The sequence below is a fragment of the Nicotiana sylvestris genome, chromosome 10, assembly GCF_000393655.2.
Source record: "Nicotiana sylvestris chromosome 10, ASM39365v2, whole genome shotgun sequence".
In the NCBI taxonomy this organism is placed as follows: Eukaryota; Viridiplantae; Streptophyta; class Magnoliopsida; order Solanales; family Solanaceae; genus Nicotiana; species Nicotiana sylvestris.
Genome location: NC_091066.1, coordinates 19936214 through 19941978, shown reverse-complemented (window position 1 = coordinate 19941978; position 5765 = coordinate 19936214).

The window sequence follows — 5765 nt, the reverse complement described above, 5'->3', positions numbered from 1 at the left end:
TCACCTTCAACTTGTTTGCCACAACCAAACGCAGCTGCTTCTGTTTCGCGGCACGCTGCTACTGTCTAGCTCCTCCATCGTCACTGTAGCAGTTGCTACGTCCAACGCCTTCTTCATCTCCTTCTCGTCGCCTTCAGTCCCAAAACAAGATCCAACCATTTCGTTTGGTCGAGTTTTAGTCGAGGTCGTCGAGCGTAGTTTTGAGTTCGTCAAGTTTACAAGGAAGGTGAGTTCGTAGTTGAGTTCGTCGTTGAATCCGGACAGATTTATTCCCATTCGAGGTTTGTCGAAACAGTCCATACATATTCGTGTCGATCCGGTTAGTAGATTTTGAGTTTTATTTTGTCCGTATTTTGTTTTGATATTTTCGAATCTAAAATCGGCAAATGTTTGTTTTGTTCATGTCTATGTTTGGATATTTGATTTTTTTTGGTTTTGTTCATGTTCATAGGCTTTGTTAAATTAATTTTTCAGATTTCAAATGAAAGATTAATTAGTTGTTTTTCATGTTTGTATTATTGTTTAAATATTTGTTAGTTTGTTAGATTTAAATTGAAATTTAATTAATTATTTCTTCAATTTGTTTCATGTGTTGTTATAATTTTCCAGAAATTATTAATGTTGTTTAAATCGTTTGAATCCGTCATGTTTGTTGCTTAAAAATAGATTTAATTCATGTTCATCTTTGTTTGAAGTTCATGTTTAATCCAGTGATTTAATGTGAGTTTATGTTTGTTTGTGATTTGTTGATTTGAATCATGTATTTTGTTGTTTGTATTGTTGTATCCTTGCTCATACATTCATGGTCTAAATTAACCAGGATTGGTTCCCGATATGGTTAATTCATTCCATTAATTTTGAGTTGTGTTGTTCATCGTGTTCATGTGAGTTGTTGTTGAAGATTGTTGAGAAATTGGTCATCTTGACTATATTTTGGTTAAGTTATGATTAATTGATCGTTTAGAGCTGAGGGGGTAATTTGGTAAATTGGAATCCATTCGGGGGTAGATTTGTAATTGCAATAAGGTCGGAGGGGTAGTTTGGTAATTGAACATTATTTTGATTCTTTATGTTAAGCATGAGAGACAAAATATAATGGGGTGGAGTTTTTGATGTACTTGTTTAATATAATGGGGGACAAGACAAATTATAATGGGGAGGAATATTGTATTTGTTTAATATAGGCATGTGGGACAAATTATAATGGGATTGGGTGGAAGCATTTATTTAATGTAGGCATGGGGGACAATATTTAAAATAAATAAAACATTAAGTAGTGGGACAAAGCATGCCATTGGGAGAATAATTTGGGGATGGGAATTGAAGACATTTTGCTATAAATAGAAGAGAAAATTTAGGAAGAAGGGTGGAAAAAAAGAGAGGAAAAACTAGATAGAGAGAAGAAAAAAAGAGGGGGCGGAGTGAGAAGTATACACCCGATATACATTCTGGATACACTGAATATACAGGGGCAGAATTCATTTTGGAGAGTTTTGAAGTTGAAAAAGAATAGTTACTGCTTCATTGCCTCGCTTAAGATCTGAAATAGTCAGAACCTTCCTACCTTTTACTTCTTCACTATACTTGGAGTCGTTTATAGTCTCCTGGGTTTTCTGCTATTCCTACTGTACTGGTTTGCGATGTTGCTGAATCTGCTGTTGCTGTGTTATTACTGCTGCTGACTTCTCCTTCTTTTGTTCTTGTACTGCTGTTTCCAGGTACACATTTGTACAATCTCGGCTTGAAGCAAAAAATGAAATATTAATCAGGCTTTGTTCCTGTTGAATTCCTCCTGTTTAGATTTGTGGTTGAATATAATTTTTCTTTCTTTGTATAAAGATGTAGTTGAATGATTAATGAGTAATGAGGTTGCATATGTATAATTTCTTCATCTAATAATGTTAGTTTAAATTAATCGGAGAATAATTAATCTGTTTTTGATATTATTGTGTATCTATCTCATGTTCTAGCATTAGTAAATAATAGAATGTAGAATTAAAGCAGTTTTCCTTGTACAAACGCGATCGCAATTTTCCGTTCACATTAGTCGTAACTTAATAACTGATAAGTTACGTTTTTCAGCATGTAATTAATTAAGAAATTTTCTTTTGCTTTTAGAGACAAACTTAATAGAAGAAATGTAGTCACTGTAGGTTTATCCTTAAAATAAAATGAGACGAGCCTCGCCAAATAAATCACACATCGCTGGGGCCCTCAATAAATACATAACCATTGACTAGACTTTGGATTTGGCCGTTTAATGAACGTTCACGGCCTCTTCCTAAAATAACAATACGTTAGTCTCTTTAGGACGTGCCTTAATAAACCTTACCTTCTTAAACTCGGGTGCACATTTATGTGACCCAAATCCAAATCTCAACAGAGTTGAAATACGCCAACAACCACGGGTGCATTGATGTGACGTGGTTCGAGATGTGTTTCCACGATGTTGCAATTCTTGATAAAAATAACAGTAAATGATAAAAGCGGTTAAAAGTTAAAATTTGCACATAAGTTCATACTTGCATAAAATCAGATAATCAAGCCAAATATGACAGTTGAGCGACCGTGCTAGAACCACGGAACTCGGGAATGCCTAACACCTTCTCCCGGGTTAACAGAATTCCTTATCCGGATTTCTGGTACGCAGACTGTAATATGGAGTCATTCTTTTCCTCGATTCGGGATTAAAATTGGTGACTTGGGACACCCTAAATCTCCCAAGTGGCGACTATGAAATAAATAAACAAATTCCGTCTCGATTGTCCTTTAATTGGAAAAAACTCCCTACGCCCCTCGAGGGTACGGAAAAAGGAGGTGCGACAGCTCTGGCGACTCTGCTGGGGATTTGACCCAGAACCACTGGTTCAGGGTTAGAAATTCGAGCTTAGATAAATTGTTATATTTGGTTTTATCTGATTTTTACATGTTTGAGCCTAATGTGCTAAATGTTGCTTTTACTGCTTTGATATTATTTGCACTGTACATATAAACTGTGTCGAAACCCTTTTCTTCTTACCTCCGGGGAGAAGCTCGCTGGTCGAGACTCCCTATTCTGTTAGTGTCAATACCTGAAATAAGAAAGAGGCCGGATAAGTTACAAAGCCAGACGATCCCGCGGGTCCCCGGTACGTAGCCCCCTCCTCGACTCGAGTTGTCCGCTCGGGTACACAGGTCTAGAACAAACACCCAGATTATGAACCTAGAATAACTCAGCTTCATGCCGGATCCCTAGTAGGAACGTTTGTTTGCATCACGTGCATTTGACTTTGGAGGCTCAACACAGGGGTTGGGTCTGTCTAGGACAGGTGCACCAAAAAATGAAAATGACCATCCTGATGCATCTTACTTGCTACTACTTGCGCATTTATTTGATTCGGACTTGTGTGTTGACTGACTTGTAAATATCAGGAATAATATTTTGAAACTGAAAAAAAGAAAGAAATAGCGGTTAGGGAATTGATTGTTTATTTTTGAAAAAAAAAACCAATACCTAAATACTGTCAAAACTCTGGCGAAATTTTGAGAAAATAAAAAAAATGTCCTATTAGAAAAAAAAATAGAAAAAATAGTTTGTCTTGCCATGAAAATGAAAATGAAAAAAGAGTCCTATTTTTAAAAGAGTTTTTTTTTATGAAAATGCCAATAAATAAAAAATAAAAAGAGTCGTGCGTTGAACGTGGTTTTATTATTTGTTCCAAAATATATATATATATATATATGTTTTATTATTTGTTCCAAAATATATATATATATATATATATAATCCAAAAAGTATTTTTCTTTACTTCCAAAATGTATATATATCTTTATTTGTTGCAAAGAATATTTGTCTTACCAAGAAAATTCAAAGTAAATTTTCAAAAAGATATGTCTTGCAAAAAATAGATATATATATATCTTTATTTTTCATTATTGATTTTTTTAGAAAGTCTTTTTAATAGTTTTTTTAAAAAAAATATATAAAAAAATAAATATATATTTTCGTTTTTTTTTTTAAAAAAATCCGAAAATATTTTGATTCTTCTTTCAAAATTGAAAAGAAAATTCAAAATTCAAAATATATATATTTTTTAGAAGTATTTCTTTTATTAAAGGTAAAATTCCAAAAAATATTTTCTTTCTTCTTTAGAATAAGAGAAAACAAATGAAAATTCAGACAAAAAATATCTTCCCTTTACTTTTGCAATTCTCAAAGTTCAAATCAAAAGAAAAGGAATTCTTACAAGTCTTTCTTTCAAAAAGAAAATCAATCAAAAAAAAATACTTCCTTTCTTCTTTTGAAGCAGTTCTTTCACAAATTCCAATTAAAAAAAAATGTTAGTTCATTTACTTATTCATGATCGGCCCGAACTACGCGGGTTTGATTCTCACCGGATGTGAGATACGTAGGCAACCCTCATCGGGTCCAACCCCACCTTTTTGCTAAAAAAAGCCAAAAACAAACAAATAAATAAATAAAAAAAAACATGTCATAAATAAGTCGGGTGATTCCAACCCACCTTTTTGCTAAAAAGCCAAAAACAAACAAAATAATAATAAAAAGATGTGTCAAAATTTTAATTCTGTCATAAAGAAGTCGGGTGATGCTGTTTTGTCAAAACATAGCCGAATGTTCCCGAAAGGGACGCCGGAAGGCTGACCTTGCATAAACAGCCACTCTTTGGGTCACGTTAAAGATTTGGTCCAGTTGACCCCCACAGCCTTAAAAATCTTTGCCCCCGAGACGTTGAAAGGCCGTGTTTGCAATATTGACTTTTCTAATTCGAAAAACGATAAATAAGTCAGGTGATGCTGTTTTGTCATAAATAGCCGAATGTTCCCGAAAGGGACTCCGGAAGGCTGACTTTGCATAAATAGCCACCTTCGGGTCATTTTTTAAGATTAGGTCCAGTTGACCCTCATAGCCTTAAAAATCTTCGTCCCCGAGGCGCTGAAGGGCCGTGTTTGCAACACCAGGTTTTTATTGTAATTTGAAAAAAAAAACAAAGAGTCAGCAGTCAGGCGAATACCGTTTGAATTTTAGTCAAAAATAAGCCGAGCCAGCTTCGGCAGTGTCTTAAACCGTTCTTGCCAAAATAGCCTTAGAGTATCTTTCAGTTGTCGAAAGGTTATTTTCGTAAAAGAACGGACAAGTTTGTAAAGTGTCGTAAAATAATCCTCCCCGGCCTCAAAATTCATGTGAGATTGGGAAGGGGTCACATTTGCAAAAATAGCCGTTTGGTTGCATTTGTCAAACGGGAAAAGGAAGCTGGCCATTTGTTTTAGAGTTTGTAAATCTTTTAATTAGAATATGTGGGTTGTTTGATTTTCAGTTTGTAGGTCATCTTCAAACCTTTGAAACCCAGTTTGTCTTAATATGAAAAATTGAAAAAAAATGTTTAGTATTGCTTATCTTTTAGTGGTCCGAACTATGCAAGGTCTGATTCATGCGGGGGCATGATACATAGGCAATCTCCATAAGATTCGACCACAACAAAAAAAAAGAAAAAAAGAAAGTGAATAAATAAAAAAGGCACAAAGAATAAATAAAAAAAAGGGTGGAATGAAGGGTTTCACGCGGGAGGATGCTCGCGGTAAAAAAAACATGTTAGAAATGGTTAACTGCCTAAGAATATTGCGTTCCCCAACATGCAATTGCAATATCTGTTAAAACTTTAACGCTAACAAGTTTGTTGTTTGTCCAAATCCAAACAGTTAGTTGTTAAAGCGTACTGGCACCATACCATTATCAAACAAGATCAAAAGGGATTATACCAGAAAGC